This window comes from Pinus tabuliformis, chromosome Q, assembly GCF_031772625.1.
Source record: "Pinus tabuliformis cultivar Carrire ecotype Pingquan chromosome Q, CPIR1, whole genome shotgun sequence".
Classification (NCBI taxonomy): domain Eukaryota; kingdom Viridiplantae; phylum Streptophyta; class Pinopsida; order Pinales; family Pinaceae; genus Pinus; species Pinus tabuliformis.
In genome coordinates, this window is record NC_142296.1 from 1,114,570,138 (window position 1) to 1,114,587,227 (window position 17,090).

Here is a 17,090-nt window from a genome sequence, read left to right on the forward strand (position 1 = left end):
AGCACGCAACTGACCTTAAACGTAGGAGAACCAAGTCTTTCGCTTTAGCTGAGCATGCAAAAAAAACCAAACATCATGTTTGTATTGAGGAGGCTAGTGTCATTGCTAGGTTTCACAGTTCCATCATCGGAAATTTAGGGAAGCCCTTGAGATTGAAAAGAGGCCGAGCAATCTCAATAGAGAGGATGGCTGGAAGATCAGTAGTTGCTGGATCCCAACACTCTCTCCCTATGCGCTTTCTTCCTTCCCTTCCCCTCGTTTTTTGGCTCCTCTTTTTATTTATTTGTTTATTTATTTATTTTTATTTTAATTTTTAATTTTAATTTTATATAATTTAATTTAATTACTTGTATTATAATAAGTTATTTTAACAATTAGATATGCAATTAATTTTATCTGGTTATCTAAAATATTTTTATTCTTTGCATCCATTGACTTATTCTAATAATATTATTTTTAAACTATTAATACCGGTTATAACTAACTATTATCTTTTTTTCCCTTGGAAAAAGTCATAATTTCTATTAGTAAAAGAGAAATTGCATTCTGTAGATGCCATAGCATATTCATATTGAGGCTGGTTGCCTCACCAGACTGTTTGACGAAACCACCAATAGAAAGAAACTGTACTCTCCACACATGGAGGTCATGTAAATCTCGATAATATTGTTGTTTATCAGAGTTTTCAAAAATAACCAATGACAAAAAAGGAGCAGTGACACTGTATTCTCCACACAGGGAGATCCTGTTGTCTCAAAAAAAGTAATAACACTAGATCGTTTTAACAAAAGTTCTATAGTCGGTATGTACGGAAATTTAAACTGCATACAAAAAACTGAAAAAACCATGAAGAAAGTAAAAAGAGAGTATTTTTTAAGACTCCAGGTCCCTGTCCCGGTCCATGAAAGGCCTGTGATAATATTGATGGAAAGTGCCATCAATTTGCTCCTGTACTAACCAGTCCTCTTCCTGCCGGCGCGCTGCCTCCTTTGAAAGGTGATCTGCCCCTGTGTTGCGCTCCCTGTAGATGTGACGGCATACAAAGTTATCAAAAGATGCTATCAATCTATGAGCCTCATCCAAAATGTGCGACAATGAGAAAGCAAAGCAATGAGATGATCTATTGAGCCAGTCACAGACGAGTTTGGAATCCCCAAAAAGTTGGAGCTGGGTGCAATTTCTCTCAAGGGCAAAATGAAGGAGGTGTTTTGCAGTGGCAAGCTCAACAAAGTTGTTTGTGCCTCTGCCCAGGTGCATTTGGATTTTGAAACAGTGGAAGTCACTAAGGTAGAGGATGGCCCCCCCTCCACAGCCCTCATCTTGGGCTGACCCGTCAAAATAGGCCCATGGGTATGATCTGTCAATGGATTCCAGTTGGGGGTTCCTAGGGGGAGGCTGAGGGGGATCCTCAGGGATAGAGTCAAAATCAGTTATGACTCGGGATTTGATGGAAGGCCAGTGGGGGATTTTGAGCTCGAAAATGGCTCGGTTTCGAGCTGTCCAAAAGGCCCAGTTCATCAGCAGCGGTAGATTTCTGTCCTTTCTGTTGTGTCCACCAAGCCAGCAAAGCCAAGCCTCTCGGAGGTTTCCCCTGTGCCAACCCTAAAGGTGGGGGTATTGTGCCTGTATGAGGTTCCATTGCTCGGAGATAATAGGGCAATCTAGGAAGAGGTGTTCAGTGCTTTCCTCGTTGCATCTGCACAGGTGACACCGGAAAGGTCCATGAAAGGATCTCTTCATCAAGTTCAGGTCGGTTGGTACTTTGTTGAAAAGGATGGACCACATGAGTACTCGCGTTCTGGGGGCCGCTTTTAATTTCCAAAGAGCCTTCCACCATGGTTCTAGATTTTCCGGTTTGTGAGATTCCATGAGTTTTGAGTACCCTTCCTTTGGCGAATATCTGCCATTCTTGGCATGAGCCCACACAATTTCATCCTCTCCTTCAGTGATTCTAATGTGAGCTTATGTGAGGGCATCAGTGAAAAAACCCCAAGCCTGTTGCCATTAGGCCGGGAGCTGTAGGTCCTGGGCCGATTTCCAGGCCTGCTGAAATAAGGTGGAATGTGTGGAATCAGCAATTTGACATAGGTGTGTGTATCCATGTTCCGCCAGGAAAACCAACACTTCAACCGGGAGCCTGTGAGCGTTCCCACATCCAGTCCAGAGGTCGACCCCAATACGAACAACATTTCGTTCTAGAATCCTCCATGTTAGACCATCCCGGATGAGGGGGAGTGAGTTTAGTACCACCTTCCAGATGGATGATATGTTGTTGGTGTTGCGGTGGTCCTGCCTGATCTAGTCCATAGAGTTAGATGGAGAGATGTAATTAGCGTGGGCAACTTTTGTCCAGAGACTCCGTGTAGTTATGATCTGCCATCCCAATTTTGCTGCCAGAGGTTTGGCAAAGATGTCCAATTTCTTGATGCCCCATCCACCCCATTTTTTGGGTCTAGAGATGGTGTCCCACTTGACCCAAGCTAAGAGGCTACCCTGCTTTTTGCCCTTCCATAGAAAACTACTACACATACTTTTGAGCCTTACTAGAATTCCTCTGGGGATCCAAGCCAAGGTCATCCAGTAAACTGGGGTTGCTTCCAAAACAACTTTGATGAGGACCAACCTGCCAGCTCGTGAGAGGTATCTGTTGTACCAGTTATTTAGTCTCTTTTCTACCTTAGAGATGAGCCAGGTCCAGTCCGCAATTTTGTAGCCCAGGGCCTTCAGTCGGAAACCCAAATACTTCAGACCTTCCTCCAAATAAAGTAGAGTAAAAGAGAAATGGCGGAGGGCAATTGTACTTCTTGCCGAGAGCAATCTACAGCAGTCAGAGTGGACTTGTGGATGTTGATAGCCATGCCTGTTGCCTTCTGGAAGAGTTCAAAAACGTGCAGTAGGACAGTGGTGTTGTTGATGCTGCCGTTCAAGAAGATTAGGACATCGTCCATGAACAGAAGGTGAGTCAAATGACAATTTTCCATAATCTTGATTCCCACTATCCTGCCCCTGCTGTGTTCGGCTCCTATAGATCTACTAAGGCCTTCCATGATGAGGAGGAAGAGTAGGGGGGAGAGCGGGCATCCCTGCCTTAAGCCTCTTTCGACCGAGAAGAAAGGAGTGGGAGCTCCATTTAATAGAACACCGTAAGTGACATCTGTGACGCAGCTCATAATCCATTTGATGAATAGGAAGGGAAACCCCAAGTGTGTGAGGAGCAAACGGATATAGAGCCAATTCGATCTGCCGAAGGCCTTTGTTAAATCCACCTTCAGAATCATGCCTTTCAGCTTCTTTGTGTGCATAGAGTGGAGGAGCTCCTGAGCGGTTCCAACTGCCTCATGGATTTGTCGGTGCTGAAGGAAAGCAAACTGCTCGAAGGAGATATGAGCCGAGAGGATGGGTTTAAGCCAATTAGCAATGATTTTGGCTATGATTTTGTACAGGCAGTTACACAAAGAGATGGGACGGAAATCATTGTAAGAGGAGGGCTTGTCAGCTTTGGGGATGAGGGCAATGAAGGTGGATTTTATAGCTGGAGACATTCTTCCCAAGAGGCGGCAGTCCTCCACCACCCTTAGCAGGTTGTGGCCTAGAATGTCGAAAAAAGCCAGGTAGAATTCAGCAGGCCAGCCATCAGGCCCTGGGCTCTTGTCTCTTTGAAAGCCCTTGATGGTGGCTTCAAGTTCCCCCAGGGATACCTCCTTGGATAGTTCATCTGCCCCATCCCCCTCAATAAATCGAGGGAAAAGTTCTGCTGTGCGCATTACCTCCAGAATGTTGGCCTCACCGGAGGCCGAGTATATGCTTTTGAAATGAGAGCTGGCTAGGGCAGCTAATTCTCTCGCGATGTTAACTTTATATCCCTGGTCATTCTGGAGCTCCCAAATGGTGTTGATGGCCTTTCTCCCATTCGCGAAGCGATGATAGAACTTGGTGTTATCATCTCCTTCCTTGAGCCAGGTCGCTCTGCTTCTAAGATGCCAGCTGCCTTCTCTGTCCTTGAGAATTTGGGTTCTCTGCTTGATCAAATGGTTATATTGCTCCTTTTGCTCGAGGGAGGTGAAGGTGCCCTCCGATTGCTCTTCAGATTGAGAGATGGCCTATTCAGCAAGCTTGAGACAAATATCCTCCTGCTCCCTCTTCTTGTGTGCCCATCTCCTGGATAGACCTTTTAGCTCCTTTAGGTTTTTTACAAACCCTTTTGTCGGATCCGGCTCCCCTGTGATCGGGTGAGATTGCCAGTACTAAGTGAGCAAGCTGATGTAGGAGGGTCCCTTAGCCAGATGGAGTTGAATTTGAAAGGGGCAAAGATCTTGTGTGAGCTGTCATCCAGTTCCAGAAAAATGGGCCGGTGGTCCGAGATACCTCCATTGCCTACCCATTTCCTAGCACGTGGAAATCTGGCATAAAAGGCTTCCTTAACGAGAAAACGGTCCAATCTCTGAGCCAGACTTTGGCTACCAGAATGATTGTTTTTCCAGGTGTGCTGAATTTTTGCCAAGGGGACGTCAATCCAGAGATGGTCTTCGAGTAATTGCTGGAAAACATCAGATAGCGGGTCTATCTGAGCCCTATGGCCCCATGATTCCATGAAACCCAAGGAGAAGTTCAGGTTGCCATCAAGGATTACATTGTCTGCCTAGAAGAGAGAGGTGCTGAGGAGCCTTCTCCAGTGGGTCTCTCTGTTTTGACAGGGCCCGTAGACATTTATGACTCGAATCTCCCTCTCCAAATCTTTGGAGGAAATATCAGTTCCAATAAAAACCTCGCCTCCCCAAATGTTCTTTATATCAATAGTTCTGTTCTTGAAACCCATAGCAATCCCCCCAGATCACCCAGAGGCATCCAATGCATGGAAGGTCCAGTCAGCCAGCCAAGATTTCATGAGGGGGATGATCGTGTCAGTTGTACAGAGGGTCTCTTGTAAAAAGATCATGTCGACCATCTCAGAGAGTAATAGTCGCTTCAGGGCTAATTTTTTCTCGGGGCTAGCCAACCCTTTACAGTTGTAGGAGACGAGCTTCATGGAGGGAGGGGGGGAGGGTGTCCTTTGCTCTAAGAACCCTTTCAATAGTTTTCTGTTTGCCCTGGGCGACCTCCAGCCCAGCTTGGTTCCTCGCCTTATGAAGATAGGAAGGTCTACCTTTTGCAGGTTTGGGCAAAGTCAGGGGGGACTCCACATCAAGACCTACAACATCTGGGGGCCTCTCCTTCGCTCATGAGCGGGTAGAATACCTCGGGGTAGAGTTAACTGAGGGGGAGGGGGGCGGGAGAGAAGGGGATGGGTCAGAGGAGAGGGAGCAGGTGGTGTAAATAGGGGGAGGCAAGGGGATGGGGCAGGATAGGAGGGGGGGGATCGGCAGGGAAAGGGGGGCGGATCGGTGGGGAGAGCGGGGCAGATGTGAGCCAAGAGAAAGACCAGATAAGGAAGGGGGAGGGGGGATCAAATCCAGGGAAGATGTCAGGGGAGAGTGCGACGAAATAGGAGCCGATATATGAGATGCAGAGATAAAGGGGGAAGGAGACATACCCGAAGAGTAGACGTCGCCTTTTGCAGCGCTGGAACGCGTCAGTGGAGGAGAAGGAGGCCGCAGAGGGGTCTTGTCGCACTTCTTCAGAGCTGGACCATGCGGTACATCCACTATGTCTGATGTCTTGTTATGTTCAGTCGTCTGAGTCTCTGCCACAGGCGGGGGAGGCTATTCCGCTGGCAATTCCTGTTCCTGGTCCTATGTAGCCTGTTTCAGTTTCCGTAAGAGAGGGCAAGCCTTGTAAAGATGACCCACCTGGTGGCATCGTCTGCAGCGGTAGGGGATACCTTCATAATCAAGCGACTGTTTTCGCGAAAAGGACCTCCATTGAATAGTGATGAATTCCTGTAGACTGCCTCTGGTATCCAAGTGAACAAGGATTCTAGCATATGCCATCATTCCCATGGTCTGATAAGACTTGTCAAAATCCATGAATGTGCCGAGGGAGTTCCCAATTTTCCTAAAAATTTCCTCTGACTAGTATTGAAGGGGTAAACGAGGAAGGGGGGCCGACAAAGGATCCAACAGAGCAGAAGGACCCGCATAGTTCGGAGAGGGTTGGAGGCAGTCCAATATGAACCCTAAGGTAGCCGGGGACGGCACAGAAAATTGCAACCAGGACGAGGGTTCGTTCGGCAAACCGGAGGTGGGGAGAACAGGACAAGAGGGATGCGGATAATCAACAAAATTAGCAGATGGGTCCTCGCTATACATACCTTCAGAGGCAGCAAATGAGGTTTTCCATATGGAGCCCTCCACCAGAGGGTCCTCCGAATAATCTACCTCGTCAAGGTCCATAGTGACAGCTGCACTGTTAAATGCAATACCTCGAAACCAGATGCCGACGGGAAACCGGCACCGATAGCTACGAAAAAACGGACCAAAGAAGGGACGAAAACCTCGGGGGGGGGGGGGGGGGGGGGGGGGGGGGGGGGGGGGGGGTGAACCTCTATGGGAGCAGGGGTAGGCACAGGCGCCTAACCCTCGGGAGATGGAAAGGATGAAAGCGAAACCCGCCTGAGCGCAATCAAAGAAGATCGGAAACCCTGAACAGTGAAAATGTAAAAATGGTGCAGTGAAAGTGAAAAAGAGGGTTAAGGCGGGTAAACAGAGGGGAGAGGAGGCACGGCGAACGAGAAAATCATGTCAGGGGTAGCTGCAGGCCAGGTGTCGGCCTCTGCAGTACCCCGTACCTGTGTTAACCATACCGATTAACCCATCGTTGTACCATTGCAGAGGGTCGCCATCGCTCCGTCCTGTTGCAACCGTATAACTAACTATTATCTTATATATATATATATATATATATATAAAGTAGTTTAAACCTTTAGGTGTATTCATATAAACAGTTAATTAATATTTGGTTAATTTTATTAAATAACCCTCTAAGTTAATTTAACAAAATAGATAAAATTAACTTAAATATCATTTTCTTATTCTAAAATTTCTATTTTTTATGTATTTATTAAATAGTTATTACCTTTTATAACAAACATTTAAAATTACTTTATTTTAATATAATTTATTTTTATAGTTAAAAATTAAGGTATGGTTATTTGTCCCTCTGTCTTAATATAACCATCTTCCTATGTAACCTATTTTTATGACCTTGGTCTAACTAACTGATCCCCGGTCAAATTTAGCCATTGGTCCATATAGCCATTGCCCGATCAGGAATTGTAACTGTTGGAGGTTCCGCTCTGACTATTTAACATGTCTAAGCTTGATCTGATTCTTCAACTTGTCATGACGATGAACCACACTGGTTGTGTCATGCCCCTACACCTGCGGTAGTCTTTCAACCGCTTATAGCGAGGTGCGGCACTACCAATCGTTTTATTTTCACCAATACTTACGATTGTAGACTACGCCTAACATTCCACTTATCCTACTTAGTTTTTGTTTCGTAACCAAGTATTATTAATGTGTTCCTTTATACAAGTGAAAGCCCATAACATTCACATAAACAACATTATATAAGAGAAATGCACTACAGTATAAAGGGAGGGGCAACTCCCTGCAATATGAGTCTGCCCGAATCAATATATTATACAATCTTCAATGTTACAAAGCTTTACAAGTTAAATCTTGGGAAACCCCAAATTTACACTTAGCTAATTTTCACAACTTGGAAAACTCGGTTGCCCAGCTCGTCAGAACCTCCGCACGGTCGCTGCACGACTCACCAACCCTTCGCTCACCTCATCGCACAATCGTGTTATTTGCCTAACTTGGGCGCGCCTCCAAGTTGCCACACATGGGCGCCTCTGCCCGAGACACACCTCCGTTCACAATCTCAATACTTCACCAACAGTCACACCGTGCACACTTGCACGACGGTCAGGCGCTCACCCGAGTCGCCCAAGAACCCGTGCCAAGTCATCGCACAAACCGGGCGCCCATCAACGTTTCACAATCGGGCGCTCCATCGCATAACCTGGGCGCCACACACCTGTGCACGCCCTCACCCAACCGTCGGGCGCTCCTGCTCGCGCCCTCGCCCAACTCTACGTTGTCACCGTGTGGCCCTGCCCAAGAACGGGTGCATCTCTAAGTTCTGCGCCTCTATGCCTTGCTGCACCCACGCACTAGACTGCGCCTTCCTTATGAGCGAGTTTGTTTGATCGTTGAGCGATGATGGAATGAGCTCCAACGCTCTCCCAATATATATGGGGCGTAGGGCGAGGTCGCAGCTACCCAGCCGACCTGCCCACGCCTTCACACGCCATCGCAATACTTCAAAACTCAAGTCGGCTTCCTTCCAAACGCTCCCCAACCTCCGTCGGCTTCATACGTTTGTTGGTCGGCCTCCATAACTCCTAAATCATGCTCCACGCATATATATCAGCTCGCCCTTCTCTTCCTTGTGCGCATTATCTCCATCGCACATGAAGCCGTGAGCTCGCACCCGTTCAACCTGCTACTCGTTCGACCTTCTAACCGCGCGCCGTCTCCATCCGGTCGTGGTCGTTCATCGGCGGAACCGCAGGTCCTCACAGGTTGGTTCGAAACACGTCAACAAATGAAATATCATGCGAATTACTCTGAAAAGTCTGTTGTAAACTTGTTATGGATCACAGAAGCCTCAATTCAACAAATTTAGTCTCATTAGGAAGTGCTCCACTCGATGTGACTATGCTCTAAGTACTTAACAACCTAGTTTCATGTAAAATGTGAATTCATTTGGTTGATTAAAATAGAGAAATCATGTAACATAATCATTAATTTATTTTATATTAGTTGTATAAGTTTATGATAATATATAAGTTCGAACAAATAAGGGGTGGTTTTTATTAATTTATTTTATATTAGTTGTATAAGTTTATGATAATCAATTTATTTTATATTAGTTATATAAGTTTATGATAATATATTAGTTCGAACAAATAAGTGGTGGGACAAATAATCCTCTAAGTTAATTTAACAAAATAGATAAAGTTAACTTAATATCATTTTTTTATTCTAAAATTTATATTTTTTTATGTATTTATTAAATAGTTATTACCTTTTATACCTCGAGACTATGCCCTAAGTACTTAACAACCTAGTTTCATGGAAAATGTGAATTCATTTGGTTGATTAAAATAGAGAAATCATATAACATAATCATTAATTTATTTTATATTAGTTGTATAAGTTTATGATAATATATAAGTTCGAACAAATAAGGGGTGGTTTTTATTAATTTATTTTATATTAGTTGTATACGTTTATGATAATCATTAATTTATTTTATATTAGTTGTATGAGTTTATGATAATACATAAGTTCGAACAAATAAGTGGTGGGACAAATAATCCTCTAAGTTAATTTACAAAAATAGATAAAATTAACTTCTTCTTTTTTTTTTTTTTTTTTCTCAATTGGTCTACTCCTATATTGATACAAAATGATATCACAAAGAGGCCGAGGCCACAAAAGTTCTAGCCATGGAGTTGGCATTCTTACAAAAGACTCTTAACATGCCAAACAGAGAACCTACATAATGACTTGCATCAGGAATTACTGTCTCGGAGAGCATGTGATTCCAAAACTTGACAATGACCTTATCAAAATTGATCTAGACTGCAACTAGAAACTGACCCATACAGTAACCATGATAGACTAGCGTGCAACTAGTACTTGGACAAGTTCCACCATAAGCATAAACGTTAACAGACACCAGCGTATAAGAAAAACACTACCTCCTAGTAGAGACCAACAAGTAGAAATGACTGAGACCAGAATCAGCGAAATTACAAGCATCTTTCTTTGCCAACTGACCAAAAATAAGACTGTAGGTGCAGACAATATCAATCATCTTCCGAGGTTGATGGCTGTTCTTTAACAATTCTGCACCCAAAATGATATGAATCTTTTGAATCAGAATGATGAGCAGCAGAGCTTGAAGGGTCACCTCCCGCGGGTGCGTTGGGGCTAGCATCTGCATTTATCTGCATAGTGTGCAAACCACTTAAGTCTTGGCGCTGGTTGACGTCCTGATTAACCATTCTCTGCTGCAGGGGAGCCGCAGGATTAACCTACCTCGAGCTGACCGCTGCCTGACACATTTCGACAGATACTGAAACAGTAAAAGATGAATTTCCCAGTGAGCAAGGAATGTGAAAACGGGCAGTGTGTGTATGAGAGTGATGCGAGCAAACTTCAGTTGTTGTTTGCCCCCTTCCTCTGCCTCTGTCGCTTCTGGTAGCCGGGTATTTGTAGCAGCAGAACTCCGAAGTGTCCAAGGAAGGTTCCGAGGGGGTCGAAGATGACTGGCGGGAGCCACGACCGCGATAACTGCCCCGTCTGCATCCCATTCTGGGTCGTTCCCTTGGCATTTTGCAACGAGCTGGACCGACAAGCACAAAGGGAATGATAGGTGAGCGCTTGAGGAGCAAGCCCACCTCGTAAGGAGGAGACTGAGCACACTGATTCAGAGCTGACGACCGACGGAGGTAGGAGTTGGCGGAAGAGGTGCAGTAGGGAGCTGTAACCTTGCTAAGTCTGAAGACGCGCGGAGGAGATGCCTGGTGGGTGAATAACCCAAGCGCCATTGCAAATAACGTTAACTCTGGGAGGGGCAACATTAACACTACCATTAATTGGTATGTGCGAGACCATGCCGTCCACCTGCTACCGTAACATTTGGCGCTTGTGGATGGCCACACGCCCACCCTCCACGCTGGATTCGTACCTCTGAGCCAGCTATTCACCCGCATCCGGGGAGATAAAATTAACTTAATATCATTTTCTTATTCTAAAATTTATATTTTTATGTATTTATTAAATAGTTATTACCTTTTATAACTAACTATTAACAAACATTTAAAATTACTTTATTTTTATAGTTAAAAATTAAGGTATGGTTATTTGTCCCTCTGTCTTAATATAACCATCTTCCTATATATATAACTTATTTTTATGACCTTGGTCTAACTAACTGATCTCTGGTCAAATTTAGCCGTTGGTCCATATAGCCGTTGCCCGATCAAGAATTGTAGCCGTTGGAGGTTCTGCTATGACTATTTAACATGCATAAGCTTGATCTGATTCTTCAACTTGTCGTGACGATGAACCACACTAGTTGGTTCGAAACGCGTCGACAAATGAAATATCATGTGATTTACGCCGAAAAATCTCTTGTAAACTTGTTATGGATCACATAAGCCTCAATTCAACAAATTTAGTCTCATTCATAAGTGCTCCACTCGATGTGACTATGCTCTAAGTACTTAACAACCTAGTTTCATGGAAAATGTGAATTCATTTGGTTGATTAAAACAGAGAAATCATGTAACATAATCATTAATTTATTTTATATTAGTTGTATAAGTTTATGATAATATATAAGTTCGAACAAATAAGAGGTGGTTTTTATTAATAACCTAGCTGTATGGAAAATATGAATGCATTTGGTTGATTAAAATAGAGAAATAATGTAACATAGTCATTGTTAGAAAATTATATATCGGAGCAATGGAACACATAAAATATTGCAGAAATATAAACACAGAAAACGCACAAAACAAGAAAGACACAGATATACGTGGTTCACCCAGTTTGGGCTACGTCCACCCCGAACAACCAGTCCTTCCTTTCTATTATCCAGCGAAATGAAGAGATACAACCTACAGCAAAACCGCTGTAATATCCTCTGTTTATCTCTCACAGTCTCACCTCTATGTTTCTCGCTCACCGAATACACATCTATCTCACAGCCTCAAATACAATGCCCTCATATAAAGAGAGGGGTTGCCTTCTAGGGCAAAAAACCCTAAACTAAACATAAGTTCTACCGTCAGATCATCCGCCTAATGAACGGCCCAGATTGACTAGAAATTACTATACTTTACAAGGCAATTTTACAGCTGTTTTTAGCTTCGGGGGCGCTGCCCCCGAAACCCCTCGCCAGGGGGGGGCTCTCAAAAGTCGCTACCGCCCCCCCTGGACCCCCCACGGCAGCGATTATTTTACGGGCGGCAACGTTGAACTGGGGTCCAATATGCCGGTACTATAGAAGATAATCAGGCTCCACACCCAACAATCTCCCACTTGGAGACTGATTGTAGCAACTCCACCGCTGCTCCATTTGCTGGACAATGACTCCTCTTTGGACCTGATTGTTTCTCATCTTCATCGTCATCCTTGAAGACCAACTGAAACTGAGCATATTCTCAGTTTCTCCCTGGTTACAACTTTTGTTAGCATATCTGCAGGGTTCTGGCTAGTGTGTATCTTTTCCAGCTTCAACTCTCCATCTTCCAACACTGATCGTATGAAATGGTACTTGAGCTGTATGTGTTTTGTCCTGGAATGAAATGCTGAGTTCTTTGCAAGATGAATGGCACTTTGACTATCACTGTATAATGTGCCCATATCATGCTCCTTACCTAATTCACCCATAAACCTTTTGTAACCAAATCATTTCTTTACTAGCCTCTGTAGCAGCAACATACTCTACTTCTGTTGTTGAGAGTGCAACAACACTTTGGATTTTTGAAACCTAACTGACAGCTGTTCCTCCGACAGTAAATACATATCCTGTAGTGCTCCTCCTATTATCTCTGTCACCTGCCATATCTGCATCAACATATCCTTGTAGGGATATGTTTGAACCACCAAAGCATAATGCCTGATTTGTGGTACCTCTAAAATATCTGAGAATCCATTTCACTGCCATCCAATGTTCCTTTCCTGGATTGTTCATGTACCTGCTTACAACTCCCACTGCATGTGCAATATCAGGCCTTGTGCAGACCATTGCATACATTAAACTTCCAACTGCTGATGCATATGGAACTTTAGACATATAATCCATGTCTTCTTGGGTCTTTGGGCACATTTCTTTGCTAAGTTTGAAATGGCTAGCAAAAGGTGTACTAACTGGTTTTGCATTTTGCATGTTAAATCTTTTCAACACCTTTTGTATGTACTCATTCTGAGACAATGTTAATTTTCTATTTTTCCTGTCTCTAGTTATTCTCATACCAAGGATTTGTTTTGCAGCACCCAAATCCTTCATTGCAAATGAATTTGCCAATTTTATTTTGAGCACATTTATTTCCTGCATGTTAGATCCTGCAACAAGCATGTCATCTACATACAATAACAATATAATATAGTTGCCATCATTTTGCTTTTTCAGATAAACACAATGATCAGAGTGACATCTAGTATAACCTTGTTCAGACATAAACTTGTAAAATTTTAGATACCACTGCCTTGGAGCCTGTTTTAAACCATACAAGCTCTTCTTCAACCTGCACACAAGTTTCTCCTTCCCTTTCACCTCATATCCTTGTGGCTGCTGCATATATATCTCTTCCTCCAAATCCCCATGGAGAAAGGCTGTATTTACATCTAACTGCTCAAGATGCAAATCTTCAGCTGCTACAAGACTTAAAATAGTTCTGATTGAAGTCATTTTAACAACAGGAGAAAATATTTCATCAAAATCAATACCTTTCTTCTGTGCAAACCCCTTCACCACAAGTCTAGCTTTGTACCTTTGCTTTCCTCCATCTTCTTCCTTCAGCCTGTAAACCCATTTGTTCTTCAATGTAGTTTTTCCTGCAGGCAACCTTACTAAATCCCAAGTCTGGTTATGCATTAAGGAGTCCATCTCTTCTTCCATGGCTACCTCCCACTTCTTCTTGCTTTCAACCTGCATTGCTTCTTCATAACATTCAGGTTCACCGGAATCAGTCAACAATAAATAATATAATGAAGGAGAGTATCGTTCAGGAGGTCTACTTGTCCTGGTAGATCTTCTAACACCACTTTCAGGTGTTTGGGGTGCCTGTTGTTGTTGTGATGGTTGCTGTTGTTGTGGTTGTTGATTATTATTATTTTAAGGCACCTTTACTTTTTCAGTAATTTCATCAAGAACTGCGTATCCCTTGTTTTCTTTTTCTTGTTTCTTTTCTTGCAACTGATTCTTATACAAGACCTTTTCATTGAATATTACATCTCTGCTCCTAATGATTTTGTGATTTTCATAATCATATAAGCGATAACCAAAATCATTAACACCATATCCAATAAAGGTACATTTCTTTGACTTTGCCTCAAGCTTTGTTCTATTTTCTTTATCAATATGGACAAAGGCCTCACAACCAAAAGGTTTTAAAATAGAGTAGTTTACCTTTTTTCCTGTCCATGCTTCCTCTGGAACACCACCATCCAAGGAACTTGAAGGTCCTCTGTTTATTAAATAAACAGCAGTATCTACAGCATCTGCCCAAAACTGTAAAGGCAATCCTGCATGCAATCTCATGCACCTTGCACGCTCCATGATTGTTCTGTTCATCCTTTCTAACACACCATTTTCTTGTGGTGTTCTTGGAACTGTCTTCTATCTGCGAATTCCATGCTCTTAACAGTACCTATCAAACTCTTTGCTGCAATATTCACCCCCATTGTCTGATCTAAGACACTTCAATTTCTTTCCTGTCTCAATCTCAACCAAAGCTTTCCATTTCTTGAAAGTATCAAATACATCAGATTTATTCTTAATACAATAAATCCAAGTTTTTCTAGTTGCATCATCAATAAAAGTAACATAATAACGAGAGCCACCGAGAGATGATACCTGAGCAGGTCCCCATACGTCTGTATGCACAAGCTCTAATTTTTCGTTCTTCTTTTCTTTCCCAACTCTGAGAAATCTGACTCTCTTCTGTTTTCCATAAATGCAGTTCTCACAGAAATCCAAATCAACATTCTTCAAACCTGGCAACAAATTCCTTGAGTGAAGAATCTTCATCCCTTTTTCACTCATGTGTCCGAGCCTATGATGCCATAATGCTGCATCTGCTCCTCTGGAAGTTAAAGCATTAACAGAGTTAGAAATACCATTGCATAAATACAATGTACCAACCTTTTCACCTTTTGCTATTACCAGGGCTCCTTTAGTGACATTCCAAGCTTTATCTGTGAAAGTTGTCACACAACCTTCACTGCCTAACTGCCCTGTTGAAATCAGATTTTTCTTTAGATCTGGAACATGCCTTACCTCCTTTAGTAGCCATTGGTTTCCATTCTGCTGTTTTACAAGAACCTTACCCATTCCAACGATTTTACAGGGTTTATCATCACCTAGACGAACTTGTCCAAAATATCCTTGAACATAGTCATGAAAGTATTTCTTATCAGGTGTGGCATGGAATGAAGCCCCTGAATCTACCACCCAGGAATCAGTAATATTTTCGAAAGAAAGAATCAAAGCATCTTGTAACACCTCACCTGTCACATTTGCTTCATGATTGTTTTCTTGCTGTGCATCTCCTTCTTTTCCCTTCCGAGATCTACAGTCTTTCTTTAGGTGTCCTTTCTTTCCACATTTCCAGCACACTATCCCCGATCTGGACTTGGATCTGCCTTTCCTTGATTTACTGCGATATCCTGAGCTCTTTCCTCTTTCCATTTTTCTTCCTCTAGACTCTGCACTCAAAGCATTTCCCGATGTCTCACCGGAGCTTTTCCGTCGCATTTCCTCGCTAAGGATAGCACCGACAACATCATCAAACTTTAAAGTACTAGATCCAGAAACAGAGTTACTGATGGCCATTACCAAACCATTCCAGCTTTCTGGTAACGAGCATAAGAATAACAGAGCTCTAATTTCATCATCAAAGTTTACCCCTACAGAACTTAACTGACTTGTAACTGTATTAAAATCATTTAAATGGTCTGCAACAGATCCACCTTCCGACATCTTCATATTAAATAACCGTTTCATAAGAAATACCTTGTTCGAGGCCGAGGGTTTTTCATATAGTTTCGACAACGCCTCCATCAAACCTGCTGTCATGGTTTCCTTCGAAATGTTGAAAGCAACTGACGCAGCAAGGCACAACCGTATTGTTCCGAGTGCCTTTCTATCGAGAAGGTTCCATTCTTCGTCTTTCATACCCGTCGGCATCTTTGTTTTTCCGCCCATGGTAGGTATAGATCTTTCTGATACAGATAATCTTCCATCTGCATCTTCCACAGCGAGAAGTTTTGGCCGTTAAATTTCTCGACCCTAAACTTACCATCTTCCGCCATTGCTCCCACTCGAACCAGGAACCCTTCTTTCCTGCGAGTTTATCAGCCAAATAGACCTTCGGCTCTGATACCAGTTGTTAGAAAATAATATATTACGGAGCAATGGAACACATAAAATATTGCAGAAATATAAACACTGAAAACGCACAAAACAAGAAAGACACAGATATACGTGGTTCACCCAGTTTGGGTTACGTCCACCTCGAACAACCAGTCCTTCCTTTCTATTATCCAACAAAATGAAGAGATACAACCTACAGCAAAACTGCTGTAATATCCTCTGTTTATCTCTCACAGTCTCACCTCTATGTTTCTCGCTCACCGAATACACATCTATCTCACAGCCTCAAATACAATGCCCTCATATAAAGAGAGGGGTTGCCTTCTAGGGCAAAAAACCCTAAACTAAACATAAGTTCTACCGTCAGATCATCCGCCTAATGAACGGCCTAGATTGACTAGAAATTACTATACTTTTACAAGGCAATTTTACAGCTGTTTTTAGCTTCGGGGGCGCTGCCCCCGAAACCCCCCGCCAGGGGGGGGGCTCCCAAAAGTCGCTACCGCCCCCCCTGGACCCCCCACGGCAGCGATTATTTTACGGGCGGCGTTGCCGCCCCATTTTGAACTGGGGTCCAATATGCCGGTACTATAGAAGATAATCAGGCTCCACACCCAACAGTCATTAATTTATTTTATATTAGTTGTAAAGTTTTATGATAATAGATAGGTTCGAACAAATAAGTGGTGGGTTTTATTAACATAATGATTAATTGGTTGAGTGGTTAGTATGTTTGTCCTATAAGAAAGTGGACAAAGATTCTATGCTTTAACGGAATGAGTAATAACATAGTATAACATTTGGTCTTTTTTTTAAGACACTTTTCCAATCAAGTTTGAGTTGTCGAATTTGTTTTTTTAGGGCGTTGAATTCATTGTGTATTCAAAACTGCATTTTAAATAATAAAAATTGTGATCTCACCAAGAATTGTAATATTGAATTTAAGTGAAAAAGCTAAAATGTAAAAT